Source organism: Mirounga leonina, unplaced genomic scaffold (assembly GCF_011800145.1).
Source record: "Mirounga leonina isolate KUSES-001 unplaced genomic scaffold, KU_Mleo_1.0 Mir_125, whole genome shotgun sequence".
NCBI classification, from domain to species: domain Eukaryota; kingdom Metazoa; phylum Chordata; class Mammalia; order Carnivora; family Phocidae; genus Mirounga; species Mirounga leonina.
This window is the reverse complement of record NW_023270305.1, coordinates 59,912,075-59,938,626: the sequence shown is the minus strand read 5'-3', so window position 1 is coordinate 59,938,626 and position 26,552 is coordinate 59,912,075. Positions and strand designations below refer to the sequence as shown.

Here is a 26,552-nt window from a genome sequence, read left to right as displayed (position 1 = left end):
AGGAAGACACATATTTTTAATTTTTGTTTTGTTTTGTGGGTGAGAATTGGTCTACCTCATTAATTCTCACCTACCTTTCAAACTTTGAACTTGTCCTGAGCTGGTACAATGGCTGGCCAGTCAGCACCTTTGATCATGAACCCATGAGAAGAAGCAAAAGGGAAGTAAGTTGGTATTGTATGGCTTCAGCTCTATTTAAGACAGTGAGGAGGGAATTTAGACTACTCACCACCAACACTATTAAGATGATTAAGCACAGACTATGTATACCACACTCTGTTCTTTAAATACATTACATCTTTTAATTTTTACAACTACTCTTTGAAATAGGCATTAAAATCCCCTCTTTGCAAGTGAGGAACTTGAAGAGAAACAGGTCATTGAATAGCAGAGTAGCAATTTGAACAGAACCTGTATTTCCCCAAGTGTGTTTTACAGAACAAAATCAATGAGAAGAGTCCTGGAACAAGAGGAAACACACACACAAACCTATCTGTTGAATGAATGAATAGAATCATGAGAACTCACTTTTACACAAATCCAACTAATATTTATCATGCACTTACTTTTTACTGATTGTTTTCACATATAATAGCTCATTTGATCCTCATAATACCTTATGCTACTGGTTAAATTAATCAGATTTTATCTGTAAAAAAAAAAAAAATGAGACACAGAAAGATTTACCAAGGTGAAGCAGTAAGTAAATTAAGGAACAAACACCTTCTATCACTTTATCTCCCCCCCAGTAGTTGCTTGTCCCCCACTCCCATAGGCATGTTTTCCTGAGAGCTTTGTACCATTGCATGTCTTAAAACATGAATTAATTTTGTGGTACAAATAGGAGGTAGTAGTTTTAGTCTATCTGATAAAACTCTTGATAAATTATTTTATTATGAAGTCTGGCTATTGGAAGGGTTTGGACACAAAGATCGTCTTTAATGATTCCCTCATTTTAGAAGTCCAGTAGAAGATAATATATTATGTAACAATCATTTAAAATAGACTGTGTTTTGGGGGGTGGGGGGATGGGTTAGCCTAGTGATGGGTATTAAAGAGAGCACATACTGAACGGAGTACTGGGTGTTATACGCAAACAATGAATCGTGGAACACTACATCAAAACCTAATGATGTAATGTATGGTGATTAACATAACATAATAAAAAAATTTAAAAAAATAAAATAGACTGTGTTTTAAAAAAATGTACAGAATAGGACACAGGCTAGATGGTTATCTCCCTAGATGACTTTCCTTAGATAAGTCTATTGTCCAATACAATCAAGCCTTCTAGGTAATGATATAGTAAAAACTGTTTGGGGGGTGGCGCTATGTATGGCTTGTGTTAAATATTTGAAAGATTTTTAAACTCAGTGCTGGTGATGGTGTGAGAAAAGGAGCACTGTTTCACAGTGCAATTGAAGATGTAAATTGGTATTGTGCTTCTGCAAGGCAGTCTGAAAAATATGCGTCAGAATTTAATATAGTCCTGTTCTCTTACCTAACAATCCCACTTGAAATCTATCTTATAAAATAATAAATTAAGATCTTTAACACAGTGTGGCTTATAGTTGTGACCACTTTGAAACAAATATCCTAAAATATTTATTTCAAATATCTAAATAACCTAAAACCAGAGGTTGGGTTAAATCTGTTATAGTACATGTATACAATATCTCATTATGATAATGTGGTAGATCTATATTTATGATGAAAGAGGTTTATGATACAGTATTAAATAATGCAAGAAGTCACAAAGGTTATAAAACCTATACAGTAATATATGTTTAGGTATATATAACTCGAGGAAAAGAACAGTAAAAACATTCACCAAAATGTTTACACTTGCTGGTTCTGGTAGTAGCATAACAGTTTTATTTTAATTTTACTTTCCATGCTTTCTTTTAAAAAGATTTTATTTATTTACTTGAGAGAGCAAGTGAGTGAGAGAGAGAGAGAGAGAGCGTGCACAAGCAGGGGGTAGAGGGAGAGGCAGAAGCAGACTCCCTGCTGAGCAGGGAGCCCAATGCAGGACTCAGTCCCAGGACCCTGGGATCATGACCTGAGCTGAAGGCAGATGCTTAACCAACTGAGCCACCCAGGCACCCCTTTTCATGCTTTTTTATATAATGTTTTTTCAATAAGAATGCATAGGTCGCCATTCCCTTTCTCAAAACCCATGTAGCCGAATATGATTTGGAATTGAGAAGTTTTTGAATTTGAGGATGTTTCTGTGGTACATACACTTTATATTAGCCTATACCTTCCGTGGGATCTGAGACAGCCTCTTGTAATCAAGCACCTTCATATTTCACAGGAAAACATATGGATAGGCTCAGTGAGTGGCATTGATACAGCTTTAGGTCAGTTCAGGTCAGGTCATCTTTTACCACAAAATGAGTTGCAAAATCTTCTGGTTTTCAGAGCTTTATTTATTTATGACTTTTTAGAATTTCAGATAAGGAATTGTATACCTGTACTAATTTTATAATCAGATAAGAATACACTAAAAATATATTTAGAAAAAGAAGCGGAACCCGTCATCCGAAGTCCGAACCATTGAAGTGCCTCTTGAATTAGTTTTGGCATGGCAGTTGAAAGGCAGGTGGGTCTGTGAAAATGAATTCCTCTTCGGGTTTGGTTTTCTTTTCTTTTCTCTGTATCTGCAGGATGCAAAAGTGATAGAAAAGCTTTTAATTTCTAATGAAATATTACTTAGGGCAAGTTAAATCAGCTTTTGACAGCTGTCTTATATTGGTTTAAAATGGAGGGGGAAAGAGTGTTAATTAAGTATGAGCTATTGAAAAAAGGAGGATATAAGCGATTTTGGAAAACTGTCTTCTGCAACTGACATACTGAACAAATTGTCTCCTGGGAAGAAAATAGTTTTGCAGGCTCTTCCCCAGTCTAAGTGCGTGCTTTGCTAGGTGGGGGGTTAATAAGCAACATCTGATGGTGGCAAAAGTGCTCTGTCACATATCCTACCGTACATTTCAAGATTACTAAGCATCTGGTTTTTTACTGGGATCATTTTGGTAATCTCCTTTTCAAAACAGTCCTCGGTCTATAAACAGAAATCACTTTTTCACACTTAGGGATGTAAGTTAGATAGAGTTGTGGAATGATTTTTATGGTGCCGCCTTTGTGTTCTAGGATAAACCTGAAGTGGTTACTTGTGTTCAAATTGCCCCTCAATCTGATGGAAACAAAGATTAAACAAAATGATTCTGTTTGTTTTATTGCTTTACTACTTGTCTTTAAGACATTTCTTTCCACCAATTTTAACCTTTTGGTGCTTCTTATAGAATAGATGGAAAATACAGAGAAAAATATTTTTTAAAAATCCCATTCATCCACAATCTTTCTGCTGGGAATTTTTGTGTGTATCTATTTATTCTTTGGTATTTGTCTCTGTGTGTGTGTATGTGTGTGTGTTTGTGGCTACCAGGTAAATGTGTATACATACTGCTCTAAACACATCGCATATATTGACACATTTAATCTTCCCAATATCCCCATGAAGTTGATATTATGATACATATTTTACAAATGGTAAACATATGAAAAAGTTGGATCTGTTGTATATAACTATACATAGTATTTTTTATAATTTTTCTTTACACTTAAGACTATAGTCTCCTCAGTTTTCTGTATCATTTTTTGAAAACTCCATTTTTGTGGCTGCATAATATTCCATAGCATTGATATACCATGGTTTAACACATCCACAGTTATTATATGGTTACAGTTAAGCTCAAATTTTCACTTCTACAAATGATGCAATAAATAACTCTTGTATATTGATATTTCTGTAAGTAGTTGATTGTTGCCTGCTGAAAAATTCCTGGAAGTGAAACCATTGGTCCACCTATGATAAACATGTTTAAGGGGGTAGAGCATACATGTACAGAGTGCAGGTTCTGCAGAAGGCCACATGCAGGCTCCACTTAGTAATTTACTACAATACACAAAGTTACTTCAGTTTTCCAGGGATCAAAATGGATAAACCTCTTGGGATTTTGTATAGACTTAAGGGAGAATATATAATCTGAATTATTTAGCAACAGATGAATGTATAAGCCAAATGCAGCGTATCTATACAATGGGATGTTATTCAGGTATGCAAAGAAATAAAGTACTGCTACATGTTACAAGATGGACGAACCTTGAAAGCATCATGCTAAATAAAAGAAGCCAATCACAGAAGAAGAAAGATTGCATGATTCCAATCCTATGAAAGTCCAGAATAGGGAAATCTATAGAGACAGAAAGATGAGTGGTTGCTGAAGTATGGGGAAAGGGAACAAGGGATTATGAGGGTGTCACTAAAGGGTACTGGATCTTTTAGAGGTTATGAAGTGTTCTAAAAGTGACTGTAGTGATGTTTACACATACACTAAAGATACTAAAAACTAATTGTATGCTTTAAATGGGTGAAATGTATAAAAGTGAATTACATATCTACAAAGCTCCTTTTAAAGTGGTACCCAAAAGATTAAGTAGGGTTTAAATCTCCTGAAAGTGGAAAGAAACTCTTTGACATGTCATCTTTTATAGCCTCCAGAGGATTCCATTTAACTTTTGACTTATACATATACACATATACATGTATATGAATTTTGCAAGCCTTGCATTTTTATGTTAATCTCACACTATTAAGAACATCTTTATTTCTCTAGATGGATGTCATACCTCTGCTATTGGTATGAAGAGAAAAACAAAACTGATATCAAGAACGGTTAGAATAATTTGAATGGAGGCTCGACCCATTTCAGCGACCATTATAGAGGGTTTAATACTGACTGTTTAATTTCATTTGGCATTTTATCAGATCCATGTAAAGTAAAAAAAAAATCCATTTTTTTACATGAAGAATAAAGATTAAATACCTTGTCTTAGGTCATGCCAGCAAAAATTGGTATTCATATGCTGAGGGTTTTACTTTTGTATCTCTCAGTCTTTTTTTTTTAGTATAAAATTTACCTCTAAACAATCCCATGTATTTATTTCATTAAATCCAATAGAAATATATATTTTTTAACCTGTTGCTAACTTTCAAATTCAGGCTGTACAAGGGTACTTAGGGATTTAAAATATTCAGAAAACAACCTGCAATGTAATTTCTGTTGTTTCAACTATAACTATATATTTTCTGATTTTTCTGACCATTCTTCCTGGAGAAATCCTAGTGAAATCTAATATTCCAGTTATTTAAAGTAAATTGGCAATAAGTTCTGTATATGTCGATCACTTTTGTTACTGGATGGAAGCTTGGCTATCTGTTCACAAATAGCACTTGGACTTTATGTTGCAAGTTTGTACCTTTGCAGATTGTCTAAAAGTTACAATGGAACAAATCAAATAGGCATCTAAAAAAAAAATAATAATGATAACTCTATTCTCCTTCTTACTGGTTTTCCTTTAAAGACTTGGGAATAAAAATCTCCAAATCATCATAAGAGATAAAAATAATGTCAGATTCTGATGTTAGGCTGGAAACAAAAATCCAGATGAAGCCCCCCCACCCCCCACCAACCACCACCAAAAGTCATGTTAATTCCCTATGGTAACAGAGATCCAGTCACTGGAATATCCTGAACCACCCAGGAAATCTTTAGTTTTCTTCTCCATTCTGGCTGCATGATGCTAAACATCTTAATTTTTGGAACAATCTGGGTGATATATAAAATTGTTTTGATTATTAATCCCAAGTGTTTTGGTATTAACTGGAGATAACATGAAGAAAATGTAACATTGTTAATTCGAAGAGTCATCGATTTCAATGATGTAGTGAATCACTTCTGAGAAAAACCTCTGTTTTTCTCTTAAAAAATAAAAGGTGGAAGAAATGGCCATTTACTATAACATCATCTACTTTTTTTAAACAGTGTTATTAAGATGTAATTTATATACCATAGAATTCAACCATTTAAAATGAGAAATTCAATGTTTTGTGGGGGGTTTTTTCCACATATTCACAAAGTCATGTGACCATCACTATAATCAATTCCAGGACATTTTCATCACCCTCAAAAGAAACCCCATACCCATTAGCGGGCAGTCTCTGTTAACCCTTAAGCCCTCTAGGCCTAGGCAACCACTAATCTACTATCTACTTCTAGAGAATTGCCTTTTCTGCATGTTTCATATGAATGAAATTATATGATATATAATTCTTTGTGATGGATTTCTTTTATTTAAGCATGATGTTTCAAAAGTTTATCCATGTTGTAGCATGTATCAATACTATACCCCTTTCTATGGCTGAATAATATTCCCTTTTATTGATCTACCACATTAGTTGATGGATAGTTAGATTGTTTTCACTTATTGGGCTATTATGAATAATGTTGCTTGAACATTTATGTATAAAATTTTATAGAGATAAATGTTTTTATTTCTTTTCAGTATATATCTAGGAATTAAATTGTTGTGCTCTCTGGTAACTGTTTTACATTTAGAGGAACCATCAAACTGTTTTCTGAGGCAGCTGTACCAGCAGTGTATGAGGGTTCAAATTTTTCCATATCCTTGCTAACACTTGTTATCTATTTTTGATCAGTCATTTTACCAGGCATGATTAACGGTATCTTATTTTTTTACATTTCTATAATTTTCAAATTTTCAAAAAATAATAATTTCTAACATAAAAGAAATGTTCCTGGAGAAGTGGTTTTTCATTGATGTTTTGAGCCAACTGCTTTTTCATGGAGTATTTTCTTTAGATTCAAAATGTTTAGATGGCTTTGGTGGTGTGAAGAAATATAGCTAATCAACTGGGATTCATAATCTATGGTTTATATTTTAGAGTCTTTTCAGAGACTAGTTTCTTCATCTTAGAGCAATCTTTCCTCTCTGGTCTGGTGGTAAATTTGAGATAAAGTTAGCAAAGTGTTTATTCTCCCAAGAGAAAATCACACTATCAGTTTATAGGATGAGTCAGCTAGGGGAACCTTTACAGAACACATTTTTTCTTATTTCTGAATCTAAATGCTATATAAAAATGTATGCCTTGATCCCTACACATGACTACTCTTTGAGTTAATCTGATTGGTTATTTTGTTATATATGTCTATTTATGTATTTCTTGGTTATGTATTTTTATTCTCAAAATTACAGAATATATATTCCTAATAGAGTTGTATTTACATATTGTATTATCAATGTTGTTAGTTTTAGTTTAATGAATGCTCACGGACATGTAGGAATTTGGTGGTCTACACTACGATATTGTCCTTCTAATTCCATGTGGATTTAGCGATATTTATCAGACATTGGGGTTTCAGGGGACAGATGTTAAAGTAAGACATAGAAGCAAGAAAGCAAGTTGTAATTATTGTTTAAAAATTGTTGATTAGCTTCACAAATATTCTAAATAGTCCTAATGAAGGCATATTCCACCCATTAAAAACAGTTGGTATAAAATATAATGAATCAATTATATGATTTTAAAATTTGTCATATGATCTGTTTTGGGACCATATCTTTTCAAGGTCAGACAGAAGTGGCTGTGAGATGTTTCATTTTGTTTCATAGTCTTACTGGAATGTCATGGTAATATATATCAGATAAAATTACGGAGTTTGCCAGCTTTGATCTAAGAAGGACTTGCTTCTCCAGATCTAATCTTTCTGTCCTATAACTGCCACACAACCTGCCGGACAACTTCCTCAGTGTCCTTGGCAACAGAAAGCTGTCTGGGGCTACAGGCCAAGCTGGGTTTTAGCATCACCTTTTCTTGCAAAGTGAGGATAGCACAAGAGTGGGACCTTAATAAAAAGGGTCAGAAAACCCTGAAATCATCATCAGCATGAATCTGCTAGAAATTTCCTGTGTTAGTGGCTTTTAAGCCAACTTCCCATAGTCCTTGTACCACTCTAAGATGTTTTGGAAGCCCAGTGTGAGAAGGGACAATGGGTGAAGGTCAAGCCTTCCCCTTCTTGATCAGATTAGTGCAGTTCTTGAATCTGTAGAATATTTTGGAATATTTCTGTATAGGAAAAAGTTATATGCCTTCATATTATTTCAATATTCTTATTTAACCTATCTATAAAAAATAACTTTAGGCCCGCCAGAATCTTTCTCTTAAATTCATTTTTGCCATCAGTAAGACAGTCAACACCATGCAGTCAAGAAGACATCAATTGACAAACACTGAAATATACATATAAGGAAAATACTAAAGCTATATATATATATGTATATATATGTGTGTGTATATATATATAAATATTTATATCTGAAAGGTGTGATTATAACCAGCTTAGGTTTTATTTTATTTTTAAAAACACTTTTAAATCTCTAAATTTGAAAAACATGATAACTTCTATAGTATAAAAAGAATACTATTAGAATAAGACATAGTTCCATACTAGCCACAAAGATTAAGATCAAGGTACTAATTCTAGATCTTTAACTAATGGTCCACAATCCTGATCAAGTCACAAAATATCTGTGACTTTGAGACTCTTCACATAAAAAAGGACAAGACAGAGTTAACGACTCTAATTAATTGTAAGTTGCCTTCTAGATCTAAAATTCTGAAAACTCATTAGGAAAATCATCTGGATATGTTTAGATTCAATTACATGGAGTATTTGGTTCTTCACACAAGCAGCACTTAGAGAATTTTCAACCTCTATAAAGCAGACAAGGTGTGATCTCCTAGTTCGAGATTATTGAACACATATCACATAATCGATGTACACTTTTCATGGACTCAGCCCTGCTTCATATATGTGATGATACAAAAGAAATGTAAATAAATTTTCCCCCAATGAACTGATAATAAATTTGGATAGAAGTCACATTGCCATGTTGATGAGGAACCATTCAAGAAATAATAGAGTTTAAAATGGCAGTCTGTATTATGATATAGATGAGAGAATAGGATAACATGAGGTAATAATATGAGGTTATTGTAATCAGTAAGTGACAAAGGGAGATATGCCCAAGGGCAAGTGTCCACTGAGCCATAGGAGTAAATCATGAAGAAAAATAGTAAGTGGATACTGTTTATGCTTGTTACCCTTGTTATAAGTCTTAGAGAGCTGAGGGTGATAGAATCAGAGCTTGCGGGGCGCCTGGGTGGCTCACTTGGTTAAGTGTCTGCCTTGGGCTCAGGTCACGATGCCTGCATCCTGGGTTCAAGCCAGTGTCTGGCTCCCTGCTCAGTGGGGAGTCTGCCTCCCCCTCTCCCTCTGCCCCTCCCCCTGCTACTTCTCTCTCTCACTTTCTCTCTCTTCGATAAATAAATAAAATCTTCAAAAAAGAGAGAGAGAGAGAACCAGAGCTTGCAAGAATCTACCAAAGATAATCTGCCTTCTATCTAGAAGGTTAAGAGAAGAGAATTCTGTTGGAGAAAAAGAAGTCTCTGTAGAATGGAAACAAAACAAAACAAAAAAAAAACCCTCAATGTTAGTCTTTTCTTTATATATTTCTCTTTCTCAGGAGGCTTCTTTTTTTGGCTTCATTAATTTTTCGCTTGCTTGCTTTCCTTCTAAACACGGCTTAGTCTTTTATAACTGCAGAATGACTTGGCTTGCATGCTACATTTCCTTAAGTAAGAATGATAAGCTTTTTAGGAGCAGGAATGCCAACTTCTTATTCATTGAGGTTTTTTGGTATTATCCTATAGAAAACTGTATTTAAAAAATATACAAGCTGATGGGCGCCTGGGTGGCTCAGTTGGTTAAGCGACTGCCTTCAGCTCAGGTCATGATCCCGGAGTCCTGGGATCAAGTCCCACATCGGGCTCCCTGCTTGGCGGGGAGTCTGCTTCTCCCTCTAACCCTACCCCCTCTTGTGCTCTCTCTCTCACTCTCTCTCTCTCTCTCTCAAATAAATAAAATCTTTTTAAAAAAAAAAGTTTAAAAAAAATGTACAAGCTGAAATTAAGGTTGTATCAAGGAAATTTCATATATATATGTGCCTGCTGATGTCTCACATTGTTTATGTTAATGATAGGTGAAATTCAGAAAGCGTTCACTGTAGCAATTTAGTAGTTTGTGTTTGGGTGTAGTAATAAACTGGCTTATGTTTCATTACATGACTGACTTCATTATAGCAAAACCATGCACACTGTTTCTGTCAATTAAATCCTCATTTACTTTCTCAGGCACTAATTAAGAAGTCCTTATCATTCAGGTAGGGATAAATAATAGAAACAATTACTGTCAGATATAGACATGTTTAATAGGCTTGGACAGCCCACCTGTCTACTTTCGGTGACAACCTTTTACTTCGAGCTTCATAGTCAGAGGCTCAAGGTTTCATGTGAGGGAAGGCAGGCATCAAGACGTAAGAGAGCTGGTGTTTCCTGTCAAACTCTCAGCTAAGCATCTTCATTGGCCTCGTTCCTCTGTGTATTGGCGAGAAGTATGCAGAAACTACTGGAAATGCCACAGAGGAAGTGAAGTTCCTTTATGTACGCAGTATATAAGTTGGCAAAAAATCATGCTAGATGCAGAGCAAATGCATGTGCAGTTTGTCAAGGTTTCCTTAGAAATATGTCAAGCAACTAGATTGGACAACCAGGTTGCTTGTGAGTGTCTTCACATTTTAACTGAGTGGACCATATCATCTACACTGGTCCCTCAGAGTCTTCTTTAGATTCATGTAGACCTCTGTTTTCTTTCAGGCTAACATTTTTTTTTTTTTTTTTCTGACTGCTGGGTGACAAAATTGCTGCTAGTCATCATTCAGACTTTCATAATTCTCTTTCCTGCTTCTACAGTCCAATAGGTTGAAAGGGAGTAAATTGGGGGAATCCATTGTGAATTAGGAGTAAACACCATATGTAGTAAGAGAATTCATGCCTCTGTGATGACTATGTTCCATAATCCTATGCTATTTCTCTTCATTACAGAATATTTTTAGCCTTAAAACATACCACTCAACTGGAAACAAAACTCGACCAAAAAGTAAATCTGATAGAATAATGCCCTGATTACAAAGCAATCTGACTCAACTCAGGGCTTTGAGTCTACAGAGAAAATTCAGTAAGTGAGCTCACCAAGACATATTTAAATTACTTAACAGATTTTTGTTAAAAATAGGAATGCCATCCTTGGGAATTTCAACTATAAAGAATGCCTTTAAATATACCTATGATTTTTTTTTGTATTTGTACAAGAGGGGAGGGGCAAGGATTTTTAGTGTAAGAATTTGTATATTGTTACAAATATCTGAATGATAGTTTAGATATAACTTTAGTGACAGCCTTAAAGTGAGCAATTCTTAAAACATGGTTGTGGATATTCAATTACATATAGATGCTAAGAAAGGACAATATTGATAGAAGAGAATGCAGGGAAGATTGCTACAATGTGAAACAGTGGACATTTATTTATTATATAGCAAAATAAAACAGATGAAGGAATTTTAGCTTTCCCTGCCCCTTTTCTTTCAACTCAACTAGTTCTGTCTTAGTAAACAACCCTTTTCAGAACAAAATACAGAGGTCAGAACCAGAGCACTACAGTTAGTTAGATCTGGTTTCAAATTGGCCAACAGTGAGCACTTCCTGAGAAATACAAAACTTTTCTGAGTCTCAGTCCCCGCATCTATAAAATTAAGACAAATTAAGGACTTACTGGGTTGTAGTAAGAAATGTCATGTACTCTGTGCTGGGCATTTTTCTAAGTATATTACATGTAATCCACTGAATTTTCATGACAATCTTGTGAGGTAGGACCTGGTATAATTCCTCTTTTTTCAGATGAGAAAAATGAGAGACAAAGAGGTTTTGTAATATTCCTAAATTAAAGAACACGTGATGTATGAGATTTGAACCTAAGCTTTCTGTCTCCAGAGTCTAAGCAATTAGCCACTATGCTATAATAATGAGTATTCAGTATGGTATCCAGAATGTAGTGAATGGCCCATAACTGTTAGCATTGGATGCTATGACTAGTAAGTCCTTAAGGCTCATAAATAATACCCTCATTCATTTCCCAAATTCAGAATCAATTAAAAGTTAAATATAAGTATTAGGTGGGGATCAGAATATTACTGACAACCTGATGCAAAATGTGGCTTTAGAGTTGCAGCTAAGTAAGTGTGATAACATCATATTCCTGAATTAACTTGATTCTCCATTTGGAACTCTGACAAGTCAAGGAACCCCCAAAAGGGACAGTCTTCTCCCACACAACAGAGAGGGAAACAGAATGCATGTGTTCTGTGAACAATGCCAATGGTTTTCAGCCATACCTATGTGGCTCTTTTTTTTTTTTTCCAACTCTCCATTCAGATAAGACCATCCTCTTCTCCTGAGGAGTGAGTGAGAGTTGGGGAGCAAGGCCTCAGCTGATGTCCCTCCCCTGGAAGTGGAAGGTCAGGATTTCCTCTCTCCCAAACCAACAACAGATTCTGTTTGTAGCGCCAACCTTGTTCTGCTGTTGTTTTTATTATCTGCCAATAAGTGGCAGATATAATAAGATTCAAAAGTATGCCCTTGCTCCTCAGCCAGAGCTGAGAGCTACTAGGAAGGAGATGACATTGATCCTGTCTTAAGCATAGATGCCTCTAGATTTGCTGAGATGCTGGCCCAGCTGAAAGAAGAACTGTGCTTTGCTGCATGGCTGCCTTTGGTTGTCTTAAGCAAGGTAGGATCACTACCCTTACAGGATTGCAGATTTCAGGTGTGGTGGGGAGGACTCTTGCCCCACCTAGAAGTAAAGGAAGGAAAAGAAGAGTGATCATCTTATTTCTAGGTGCCATCAATAGACTTCCAACTTTTAGCTCTGGTAAGAGTATATCTATCAAAATGTGTTTTTAGAAGACATCCTCTTCATTAAGAGAGGAATTGCTTGTTGGTCATTAACACAGCTGTTCTTGGAAGTGCCGTAAGCACCGAGTGAGATTTTTTTCCCCCCATGGAGTTGATTCTTATCTATATCCTTGAAAGGCGTTTATACAAAAGTCTTAGGATGAATATATTCATCACTACCACATTTTCCCCTCAAAATGACATTTTTCACAGAAACTCCCCCAGGGACCAGAAAGCGATTAAGCCCAGGAAATTAGCCATAGTAATGCTAGATGATGCCATTATAATGAGGTTGTGAACCAAGAGGTGTTCTGATGCCTGTGTCTATAGTAGTTGAAATAATAGCCACTTAACAAGAGAGCAGCATGTCTGTGGTATACTTGAATACCATATGTATTTTCAAAGCCTAACTCTAGTAGCTTCACAAACCCCAAATTTAATTCTGCTTTATCTATTGAAAGCCTTGCTCTATAGTTGTCAAAACAATTGGTTATCCTTTAAAACAATTATTTGCAGATGGATTTATTTAAAGGCATCTGAGATGGAACTAATAGTATTAAGCCACATGGAAAAAAAATCATCGAGATGCCACTAATGTGTTCCTTCAAACTGGCGAAAGCAAAAGGATTTAGGCTGGTGAATCCTCAAGGAAAGAACACAGTGTGAGGGATGCCTGGGTGGCTCAGTCAGTGAAGCCGCTGCCTTCGGCTCAGGTTATGATCCCAGGATCCTGGGATCGAGTCCCACATTGGGCTCCTTGCTCAGCAGGGAGCCTGCCTCTCCCCCTGCTTGTGTTCTGTCTCTCTCCCTGACAAATAAATAAAATCTTTAAAAAAAAAAAAAAAAAGAAAGAAAGAACATGGTGTGGATAGTAGACTCTGTAAAGAGCCCGAGGCTAAAAGTATAGTCCAACCTACTCCTACCCTTCACCCCCATCCTTATGGGAAGCCTCAAAGTAGCACACTTGCTCGGCTTGGTTCCAGAGAGGTAAAAGCCCCTGAAAGGTTGCATTTAGTTATTTGAAACAGTAAACTTAATAGGGGTCCTAGGGGCTTGAATTTTGCATTTAGTCTGAGAACACTAAATAGTTTCCTAATAAGTAACAGCCTTAAATTAAATGAAAAGAGAACAACAAAAGCACAGGGAGGCATAGATTTTTTTTTCCCCCATGACACTTTGTATGTCATCTTCCCTTGTTGACTCTGACAGCACTTCAGGAGGTCCCTGTGTCCATCTGTGGTAAAGGAGGAATGCGGGGCAGGAGGACCTCCAGCCCTTCTTCACTGCTACTGAGATCACCCTAGAGCTGCACGACTTTTTTCAAACCATGGGATTCTTCTTCGTTGTCAAATAAAGAGGCATTTATTTACACTGAGTCTACTTCTTGAGGAAAAATAATAGTTATTTATAAATATCCTAAGAAATAATTTCTGCTTACCCTCCTTTCCCCCACCTCAACGAAAGTCATTTCCCTTCTCTTTCCATATATCATAAAATGTATCCTTCTTCTCTTTCCTCTCATATAACAGGATTCTGTCCACACTGTCAGGGCCAAACCCTATCTAGCATTTTGTGAAGTCCTTCATCTGCCCATCTTGAATTGATTTCTCTTTCTTTTGTGTTTATATAGTCCCTAACTGTAACTGTATCATGAAACTGCTAATATTCTGCCTTGATTTGGCTTTCTTTTCCTTCTAGATTTTATTTTCCTTGCTTTAATAATTTACTGCACATTGTTGCCAGATTTCTTACCATTTTGGTAAACAATTGGGATTTATAGCACTTAAGGCTTAATAAATAACATGTCTTTTCTAAACCTTTTTTTTCCAAGCCCTCCTCTACTCCAATTACTTTATAAGATTTCTTGAAAATATTTTGAAGAAATTTCAGGTAATGCAGTACATATTACCATTTAAAAAACAACAACAAAAAAACAAAAGTCTTAATGTTCCTTTGTCCTTATAAATACAAAAATATCCTATATATTGGGATATTTTATTATTGGTTTGTTTCAATGGATAAGCTCCTTGGGTAACTTTATGCATTCACAGCTGAATTTATCATTTCAAAACAAAATTGTGCAACACTGAGATGTAGAATCAACTTCATTTAAAAGGAAAAGTTGTATGCCATAGTTTTTCTGTTGTCATCCAGCTCCACATGTTACTATGGAGATAGACTGTAGGAGGTTAAGTAATTTGGTGAAGATTACATGCTCTTCTGTGATAGAGTTGGGCGTAAACCCCACAGGATTGGGACCCACTGTGCCAGGAATTTACCTGACCTAGCTACATCTAATTTCATGTCCTATGTAAAACTTCCCTCGGGATTAAATCAGGATTCTGATGCATGGAAATGTTCAGTAAGTGTGAAATAAAAAACTCATCATTTTTAGAAAGGTAGAACCTAACTTTATAGAGATTACTTGAACATGTGACTAGGGCTAGTAAAGAGAGAATGAAAAAGAATGATTTTTTCCTAAGTCAAGTCCATACCAATATGGAAGAGCTCCCAAGACAAAAGAACATTGGTCTTTTGAATAATGTCTTAGAAACTCCTGAAAACTCCCACCTACCCATCTGACATACAGAAATGTTTTTCTTTCTTTTTTTTCAGAAGAAGAAATTTAATACAGCCCACATAGACTCTACAAATTATATTTTTGCAGTTGTTTCTTGAACTATTTTTTCCTTTAAGAATTTCTTGTGGATTTGTATATAATCCACTGTACAAATAATTTAGAAATACTTAATTATTGTTCCACTTTAAAAAGTATTGTTTATTGGATATCTACAAAAAATGAATATTTTACATGTCTGATTCCAAGTGTTAAAATTATAAAAGAGGATTTATACCACTCTCTAGGCTCTCTGATATCACAGAGATGATCATAAAGCATACAGCTTCCTAAACAATTAGTCTGGCCCCTGCACACTTTCTGAAATCCATTTGCACAGTTGGGCAATTGAGATTTGTCTGTCTGTCTTTCTGTCTTTCAGTAGTTCTCACCCTACACAGAAAAACAAGACAGATATCACAGGGGTGTTTTAGGTAGGACAACAAACAGGTGCACAGCAGACAGGGTTGGAACACCTAATTAAAAGGATTCAACAACGGTAAACTTCCAGTGCCTTCTCCTGATGATACTATAGAATGATCGAGCTGGCCCTCTAGGGAAGGATAATGGACCGGAACTGTTGAAATGTTGAATCTGTGTCTCAGATAAAGTAAGTGACTACTAAAACCGGGAGAGGGCAGTGGACAGAGGGAGAGCAGACTGACATTATGAAAGGCAAGGAAGAGGGAGCTCTAGAGGGGGTTGGACTGAACAAAGGATGAAATAGAGATGTTACCCAAGAATCTGTCAGTTCACACTTCACAGATGAACTCAATTTATAAATCTGCAAAAGGCAATGGTCCAGAAACCTTTTCCCTAAAGCTCAAGGGGAACATGTTTAGAAAAAGCCTTCACTGTGATACTGAGCATTGGAAAGGTTCTCTCTGATTTAAGAAAACTAGGATGAAAGTGAAGATGAAGTAGATTTTGGAGAATGTTTTGGACACATTATTGGCACCAAAATATATTTTTTAAAGATTTTATTTATTTATTTGACAGAGAGAGAGAGACAGTGGGAAAGGGAACACAAGCAGGGGGAGCGGGAGAGGGAGAAGCAGGCTCCCGCGGAGCAGGGAGCCTGATGCGGGAATCGATCCAAGGACCCTGGTATCATGACCTGAGCCGAAGGCAGACGCTTAACGACTGAGCCACTCAGATGCCCTGGCATCAAAACTATTTTATCCACAGGTTGATTTTTTTAATACTGATAGTGCATTTTTCTCTGATGAGGTCTATAGCAGAATGGAAACTGTTTTCCAACATATTCCATTTTAAAAATTTTAAAAATATTTTAGAGCACTTTTAGGTTCACAGCAAAATTGAGAAGTAGGTACAGAAATTTCTCATATACCTTCTGCCCTTACACATGCATAGCTTTGCCCATTATCAACATCACTCACCAAAATGATACTTTCTTAAAAAGATTTTATTCATTTATTTATTTGAGAGAGAGCACGAGTGGGGGGAAGAGCAGAGGGGGAGGGAAGGAAAGGGGGAAAGATTCTCAAGCAGACCCTACACTGAGTGTGGAGTTGGATGTGGGGCTTAATCTCATGATCCTGAGATCATGACCTGAGCCAAAACCACGAGTCAGACACTTAACTCACTGAGCCACCCAGGCACCCCAAAATGATACAGGTTTTTATGAAGGATGATCCTATGTTAACTCATCATGATTACCTCAGTTCTATAGTTTACCTTAGGATTCACTCTTGGTGGTGTACCTGCTATGGGTTTGGAAAAAATGTATAGTGACATGTGTCTATCACTGTAATAGCATACATAGTATTATCACTTCCCTAAAAAATCCTCTGTGCTCTGCCTATTTATCTCTCCACTAACCCCCATAACCGCTGCTCTTTTTATTGTCTCATAGGTTTGCCTTTTCAAGACTGTCCTATTGTTAGAAGAATACAATTTTCGTAGCATTCCCTTTTTTGCCTGTGGGCTTGTTACCATGTCATCTCTCTCCACAAGGTATTTCTAGCTAACTTTTCCCAGAACATTTCTTTTTTTCTTTTTTTTTTTAAGATTTTATTTATTTCTTTGACAGAGAGAGACACAGCGAGAGAGGGAACACAAGGGGAGGCAGAGGAAGAGGGAGAGGCAGACTCCCCGCCGAGCAGGGAGCCTGATGCAGGGCTTGATCCCAGGACCCTGGGATCACGACCTGAGCCGAAGGCAGATGCTTAACGACTGAGCCACCCAGGCGCCTCCCCACCCCCCATCCAGAACAACACCCAAGTCAAAATCTACCCCCTCGACCAAAGTCTGTCTCTCTTCTTGTCTATCCTTATCTCCTCTGAGCACTCCCTGTTTACAGTTCCCTCTGGTTTGATGTTATACACTAGAGTTTGTTATCTGTTAGTGCATTTCAATAATTTCATAACACCAATTTTGACTTCCCAGCTAGACTATGGGCTATACAAAGGCAGCAGTCAGCATCTCACAGTTCTCTTTTACCTTTCATAGTATTTACCTTGGCACTCAGCGCATAAACAGTGTTTTAGAAATAACTGTTGGTTGATTGAGAATCTTCCCTGAATAATGTTAAAGATTTTACCAATGAGAGCTCGAATTACTTATTCTCTCTGAGAAACACTTTGCAGATTAGAGAAGACGAAAATACTCATCCTCTTAAGCAGCGAGAGCTTGCCTTCTCTCTAATTATTATAAATCATAGCCTGAACATTTAAACTATTCAGGATTTCAGTTTTTTCCCTGACTTCCTCCAGCATGAAATCCAATCAAGCATTTGCTTGCTGCTATTCCTATACTCGCCTCCAAGCACCCATTGTAATGTATATGCTAATTTTCATTATGTTTAATGATGTCTTCAAGTTGTTTTTAATACAAAGTTGCTTTAATACGACTCATTTTTAATACAGAGCTCTAGGTAAGCATGGCATATCCCATTATTTATAATTGCATCCGTTATTTTGCCACTAGCTTCCAAAAACAATTAAACCCATTCCTGATAGGGAATCAGACAGCATTGACCTATTGCAATCTACAGAGAATGGTCCTCTCCTTTAACCTTGTCCTGAATCCAGCCGCCCTCTTCTCTGACAACTGGAAAACACAAAGCTCTTAGTGATGTATTTATCTCTCGTGTCCCACTGGAATGTGAACCCCATGTTCCCCTTTCTCTGTGGTGCTGTCAGTCTTGGCATTAGGCAGTGGGAGGACCCCTCACCCTCTTCTCAACCAGGTATCTGTATATGAAACCTGACTATGGGATTAATTTGTTTTGTCTGCTGTGATATTTTCTTTAATTCTGATGTCATTTGGGCCACTTCAATTTCTTCCTCAAACTAATAAAGTTCTAGTTGCCCAAGCTTTAGTTCTAAATACATATTTTAGAGTGTTTTAGCAGTTGAGTCTGGGATGAGCTTTAAATTCCTCTGATACATTGTCCCTCTAGCTATGAATTTCTTGTCCGAAAGGCTTTCTGGAGGGTTGAAATCAGTATCTATCATCTGCCGTTAACTCAGACGCTTTGCCTACACCCTCTGTGTTTTCTCTGTTAATCTTATATGCTGAACAATATTGCTTGCCTCTGGCTATCTCTTATTTCCCAGGTTGACCCACATTTTTTATTAAAACTCAGGATTTGAGAATTCTTTTGGGGACTGTAATTATTTCTACATGATTGTTTCTCTATTCCCAGTGTAGGTCACTTTTTATCTTGCACTGCAGTTATCCGAATAAATTCTATTTTGCTACTTAGGCCTTTGAATGAAATATACCTTCCCTTATTAATTTCTAAAAGTAGCATCAGAACTAAGGAAATTTGTGGTTACTTAATATGGAGCTTAGATTTCTGGCAACTTCAAACTTCTGGACAGAGCTGTGCACTGGGATGTTAGGCAAACACCCTATAGGATTTTCAAACATCTTAGCGGCATCATTCTTAGATCATGCCAATGATCTCAAGCCATCAACATAAAGTTCTTTATGTCCAGCAGATTGGGTTTAATAATGCAATAAAGTATTTAATATGTTTAAAAATGTTTTCCATTGTAAGTGATTATAGAATCTTAAAGTTAGAATTGCCATGTGAATAGAAAAGCTACCCTTCTTAAGCCTCCAATTTTGGACAGGTACTTAACATATATGATCTCATTAAATCCACCCAAAAAGGTAGATGTTATCTTCCTGATTTCACAAGTGAGGAAATGATGTCTCTGAGAAGAGTAAGTATTTGCCCTGCTTATCTGCACAGAAAGTTAATGTCTTTGTATAGGTATCTAAGCTCCTTAGGAAAAGATTACCCAGATACTGTCTCAATGTGCCCTGAGAGTTTTTCTCTTTATATTTCTGGGCTTTTAAAATTCCTTTTCAGAATTATTTAGCAGTTAGACCACTTTGCATAATCCTCATAAGACAGAGAACTTTGTCTTCTGAATAGAAATAAAAGGTCCTGGCTGTTTGGTGCTAACAGTTCCCTACACCTGTTGTCCCTCTAATAGGCTAGTAAAGATAAGGTGTGGGAAGGAGCAGTGTTCTTGTAGTGTGGTTCCTCTTGAGAACCTTCTAACCTCATTATGGACCTTTGAGCTTTATTTTATTTCTTGATGAGATTGGGCATATGAAGTGTCAAGAACTCAAGTTTTCTATAGTTAATCAAAGCCTGCTTATTGAAATGTGTGTGTGTGTGTGTACATATACATATACATGTGAAGAGAGAGAGAAATAAAGATTGAGAAAGAGGCAGAGAAACTCTTGACTTCCATAACTAAGCCATTGCCTATTAAAATCAGTACTTTAACATCCAGAGTATTTCTCCTATAGAATCTGATTTGATAAGAAATAATTCTGACATATGAATCCACAAATTGAGGGAAATATGTATATAGGTGACCAGTGAACGACATGGGTTTGAAATGTATGGGTCCACTTATACAGATATTTTTGGATAAATATGGTACATTACTGTAAATGTGTTTTGTTTTCCTTATGATTTTCTTAATAACATTTTCTTTTCTCTAGCTTACTTTATTGTAAGAAGATAGTATATTATATATATCATACAAAGTACATGTTAATCAACTATATTATTGATCAGGTCGATAGTAGGCTATTAGTAGTCAAGTTTTTAGGTAGTCAAAATACTTTAGAAAACTTGCCATTGTAACTTCTTTCTTTGCTCCTGGGAGATGTGACTCTTCTCTCAGCCTGTGAGTTTATAGTCCAGGAAAAGTTTTTCTCAAGGACCTAGGAACTATATCTTTGAAATGTAAACACAGAGGGAGATAGTACCCCATCTCCCAGTGTCTGGATGTCAGGAGCCTATCTTCGATGGGTACCAATTAGCAAACACAGATGACATAATCACAGAAAAAAAGCAGTTGCTAACTCAGTAATAACTCAGTGTTGTAATAACAAGACACATCTCATTGATCAACCTCTCCCCACAACCACCAGTACTTTGCTCCCAGCTCACCCCAGCACCTAAAAACGTCCCACCTTTTGTATCAGCAGAGCTGAGTATCTATGCTCTGCCTCATATTGCTGGGTTTTGGTGGTACTGGAATAAAACCAACATCTGCCTGCTCATGTGGTCCTGAGTGACTTTTCTTTAACAATACCTGTACCACCTGCCAATATTAATGTCTTAAGAGTGATTTTGCACCGTGAAAAAGGTAGGATGATGCTTTTTTTGCAACCAGTTTTAAAAAGCAAATCTATCTCATTTTGGAGAACTCACAACCTTTATAAAGGCGTTTAAATCAAATTTGCATGTGGGTGGGGAATGTGGGAGTATATATATGTGAATGTGTGTGTGTGGTTTTTTTTTTTTTAAGTTTCAAACTCCATTCAGGTTTACTTTTATTTTTTATTGTTATGTTAATCCCCATACATTACATCATTAGTTTTAGATGTAGTGTTCCATGATTCATTGTTTGTACATAACACGCAGTGCTCCATGCAGTACGTGCCCTCTTTAATACCCATCACCAGGCTAACCCATCCTCCCACCCCCCTCACCTCTAGAACCCTCAGTTTGTTTCTCAGAGTCCATTGTCTCTCATGGTTCATCTACCCCTCCGATTCCCGCCCTTCACTCTTCCCCTCCTGCTATCTTCTTCTTCTTCTTCTTTTTTTTTCTTAACATATATTGCATTATTTGTTTCAGAGGTACAGATCTGAGATTCAACAGTCTTGCACAATTCACAGTGCTTACCAGAGCACATACTCTCCCCAGTGTCTATCACCCAGTCACCCCATCCCTCCCACCCCATCCCCACTCCAGCAACCCTCAGTTTGTTTCCTGAGATAAAGAATTCCTCATATCAGTGAGGTCATATGATACATGTCTTTCTCTGTTTGACTTATTTCGCTCAGCATAATACCCTCCAGTTCCATCCACGTCATTGCAAATGGCAAGATCTCATTCCTTTTGATGGCTGCATAATATTCCATTGTATATATATACCACCTCTTCTTTATCCAGTCATCTGTCGATGGACATCTTGGCTCTTTCCACAGTTTGGCTATTGTGGACATTGCTGCTATAAACATCGGGGTGCACATACCCTTTCGGATCCCTACTTTTGTATCTTTGGGGTAAATACCCAGTAGTGCAATTGCTGGATCATATGGTAGCTCTATTTTCAAATTTTTGAGGAACCTCCATACTGTTTTCCAGAGTGGCTGCACCAGCTTGCATTCCCACCAACAGTGTAGGAGGGTTCCCCTTTCTCCGCATCCCTGCCAACATCTGTCCTTTCCTGACTTGTTAATTTTAGCCATTCTGACTGGTGTGAGGTGGTATCTCCTTGAGGTTTTGATTTGGATTTCCCTGATGCCGAGCAATTTTGAGCTCTTTTTCATGTGTCTGTTGGCCATTTGGATGTCTTCTTTGGAAAAATGTCTGTTCATGTCTTCTGCCCATTTCTTGATTGGATTCTTTGTTCTTTGGGTGTTGAGTTTGATGACTTCTTTATAGATTTTGAATACTAGCCCTTTATCTGATATGTCATTTGCAAATATCTTCTCCCATTCTGTTGGTTGTCTTTTGGTTTTGTTGACTGTTTCTTTGGCTTTGCAAAAGTTTTTTATCTTGATGAAGTCCCAACAGTCCATTTTTGCCCTTGCTTCCCTTGCCTTTGACGATGCTTCTAGGAAGAAGTTGCTTTGGCTGAGGTCAAAGAGGTTGCTGCCTGTGTTCTCCTTTAGGATTTTGATGGACTTCTGTCTCACATTGAGGTCTTTCAACCATTTGGAGTCTATTGTTGTGTGTGGTGTAAGGAAATGGTCCAGTTTCATTCTTCTGCATGTGGCTGTCCAGTTTTCCCAACACCATTTGTTGAAGAGACTGTCTTTGTTCCATTGGACATTCTTTCCTGCTTTGTCAAAGATGAGTTGACCATAGAGTTGAGGGTCCATTTCTGGGCTCTCTATTCTGTTCCATTGATCTATGTGACTGTTTTTGTGCCAGTACCATGCTGTCTTGATGATGACAACTTTGTAATAGAGTTGGAAGTCCGGAATTGTGATGCCGCCGGCTTTGCTTTTCTTTTTCAACATTCCTCTGGCTATGCGGGGTCTTTTCTGATTCCATACAAATTTTAGGATTATTTGTTCCATTTCTTTGAAAAAAGTGGATGGTATTTTGATGGGGATTGCATTGAACATGTAGATTGCTCTAGGTAGCATTGACATCTTCACAATATTTGTTCTTCCAATCCATGAGCATGGAATGTTTTTCCATTTCTTTGTGTCTTCCTCAATTTCTTTTTTTTTTTTTTTTTTAAAGATTTTTTCATTTATTTTTTTGACAGGGAGAGACATAGCGAGAGCAGGAACACAAGCAGGGGGAGTGGGAGAGGGAGAAGCAGGCTTCCCACAGAGCAGGGAGCCCAATGTGGGACTCGATCCTAGGACCCCGGGATCATGACCTGAGCCAAAGGCAGACCTCAATGATTGAGCCACCCAGGCGCCCTCTTCCTCAATTTCTTTCATGAGTCTTTTATAGTTTTCTGAGTACAGATCCTTTGCCTCTTTGGTTAGATTTATGCCTAGGTATCTTATGGTTTTGGGTGCAATTGTAAATGGAATTGACTCCTTAATTTCTCTTTTGTCTGTCTTGTTGGTGTATAGGAATGCCACTGACTTCTGTGCATTGATTTTATATCCTGCCACTTGACTGAATTCCTGTATGAGTTCTAGCAGTTTTGGGGTGGAGTCTTTTGGGTTTTCCACATAAAGTATCATATCATCTGCAAAGAGTGAGAGTTTGACTTCTTCTTTGCCAATTTGGATGCCTTTTATTTCTTTCTGTTGTCTGATTGCTGTGGCTAGGACTTCTAATACTATGTTGAATAGCAGTGGTGATAGTGGACATCCCTGCTGTGTTCCTGACCTTAGGGGAAAGCTCTCAGTTTTTCCCCATTGAGGATGATATTCGCTGTAGGTTTTTCATAGATGGCTTTTATGATATTGAGGTATGTACCCTCTATGCCTATACTCTGAAGAGTTTTGATCAAGAAAGGATGCTGTACTTTGTCAAAGGCTTTTTCTGCATCTATTGAGAGGATCATATGATTCTTGTTCTTTCTTTTGTTAATGTATTGTATCACATTGATTGATTTGCGGATGTTGAACCAACCTTGCAGCCCAGGGATAAATCCCACTTGGTCATGGTGTATAATCCTTAATATACTGTTGGATCCTATTGGCTAGTATTTTGGTGAGAATTTTTGCATCCATGTTCATCAGGGATATTGGTCTGTAATTCTCGTTTTTGATGGGGTCTTTGGTTTTGGGATCAAGGTAATGGTGGCCTCATAAAATGAGTTTGGAAGTTTTCCTTCCATTTCTATTTTTTGGAACAGTTTCAGAAGAATAGGTATTAATTCTTGAAATGTTTGGTAGAATTCCCCTGGGAAGCCATCTGGCCCTGGGCTTTTGTTTGTTGGGAGATTTTTGATGACTGCTTCAATTTCCTTAGTGGTTATAGGTCTGTTCAGGTTTTCTATTTCTTCCTGATTCAGTTTTGGTAGTTGATACATCTCTAGGAATGCATCCATTTCTTCCAGATTTTCTAATTTGCTGACATAGAGTTGCTCATCATATGTTCTTATAATTGTTTGTATTTCTTTGGTGTTGGTTGTGATCTCTCCTCTTTCATTCATGATTTTGTTGATTTGGGTCATTTCTCTTTTCTTTTTGATAAGTCTGGCCAGGGGTTTATCAATCTTGTTAATTCTTTCAAAGAACCAGCTCCTAGTTTTGTTGATCTGTTCTACTGTTCTTTTAGTTTCTATTTCATTGATTTCTGCTCTGATCTCTATGATTTTTCTTCTCCTGCTGAGTTTAGGCTTTATTTGCTGTTCTTTCTCTAGCTCCTTTAGGTGTAGGGTTAGGTTGTGTACTTGAGACCTTTCTTGTTTCTTGAGAAAGGCTTGTATTGCTATATACTTTCCTCTTAGGACTGCCTTTGCTGCATCCCAAAGATTTTGAATAGTTGTGTTTTCATTTTCATTGGTTTCCATGTATTTTTTAAATTCTTCTTTAATTTCCTGGTTGACCCATTCATTCTTTAGAAGGATGCTCTTTAGCCTCCATGTATTTGAGTTCTTTACGACTTTCCTCTTGTGATTGAGTTCCAGTTTCAAAGCATTGTGGTCTGAAAATAGGCAGGGAATGATCCCAATCTTTTGGTACCGGTTGAGACCTGATTTATGACCTAGGATGTGATCTATTCTGGAGAATGTTCCATGGGGACTAGAGAAGAATGTGTATTCTGTTGCTTTGGGATGGAATGTTCTGAATATGTCTGTGAAGTCCATTTGGTCCATTGTGTCATTTAAAGTCTTTATTTCCTTGTTGATCTTTTGCTTAGACGATTTCAGTGAGGGGGGTGTTAAAGTCCCCCACTATTATTGTATTGTTGTCGATGTGTTTCTTTGCTTTTGTTATTAATTGCCTTATATAATTGGCTGCTCCCATGTTAGGGGCATAGAGATTTACAATTGTTAGATCATCTTGTTGGATAGACCCTTTAAGTAGGATATAGTGTCCTTCCTCATCTCTTATTACAGTCTTTGGTTTAAAATCTAATTTGTCTGATATAAGGATTGCCACCCCAGCTTTCTTTTGGTGTCCATTAGCATGGTAAATGGTTTTCCACCCCCTCACTTTCAATCTGGGGGTGTCTTTGGGTCTAAAATGAGTCTTTTGCAGACAGCATATCGATGGGTCTTGTTTTTTTATCCAATCTGATAGCCTGTGTCTTTTGATTGGGGCATTTAGCCCATTTACATTCAGGGTAACTATTGAAAGATAGGAATTTAGTGCCATTGTATTGCCTGTAAGGTGACTGTTACCGTATATTGTCTGTGTTCCTTTCTGGTCTATGTTGCTTTTAGGCTCTCTCTTCGCTTAGAGGACCCCTTTCAAGATTTCTTGTAGGGCTGGTTTCGTGTTTGCAAATTTCTTTAGTTTTTGTTTGTCCTGGAAGCTTTTTATCTCTCCTTCAATTTTCAATGACAGCCTAGCTGGATATAGTATTCTTGGCTGCATATTTTTCTCATTTAGTGCTCTGAATATATCCTGCCAGTCCTTTCTGGCCTGCCAGGTCTCTTTGGATAGGTTTCCTGCCAATCTAATGTTTCTACCATTGTAGGTTACATATCTCTTCTCCTGAGCTGCTTTCAGGATTTTCTCTTTGTCTCTGAGACTCGTAAGTTTTACTATTAGATGTCGGGGTGTTGATCTATTTTTATTGATTTTGAGGGGGGGTTCTCTGTGCCTCCTGGATTTTGATGCCTGTTTGCTTCCCCAAATTAGGGAAGTTCTCTGCTATAATTTGCTCCATTATACCTTCTGCCCCTCTCTCTCTTTCTTCTTCTTCTGGGATCCCAATTATTCTAATGTTGTTTTGTCTTATGGTATCACTTATCTCTCGAATTCTGCCCTCGTGATCCAGTAGTTGCTTATCTCTCTTTTTCTCAGCTTCTTTATTTTCCATCATTTGGTCTTCTATATCACTGATTCTCTCTTCTGCCTCATTTATCCTAGCAGTTAGCGCTCCCATATTTGATTGCACCTCATTAATAGCCTTTTTGATTTCTACTTGGTTAGATTTTAGTTCTTTTACTTCTCCAGAAAGAGTTTCTCTAATAACTTCCATGCTTTTTTCAAGCCCAGCTAGTA

General features: G+C 37.1%; 1 long non-coding RNA gene across 1 annotated transcript in view; it reads left to right on the top strand.

Moving 5' to 3' along the window:
• The first annotated feature begins 17,287 nt into the window (after window positions 1-17,287).
• The window catches only part of LOC118008142, a 98,396-nt gene continuing 89,131 nt past the window's right edge, over window positions 17,288-26,552 (top strand). Inside the window, exon 1 of the long non-coding RNA XR_004678596.1 lies at window positions 17,288-17,366. This is a non-coding gene — a long non-coding RNA (uncharacterized LOC118008142). The remainder of the gene's footprint in view (window positions 17,367-26,552) is intronic.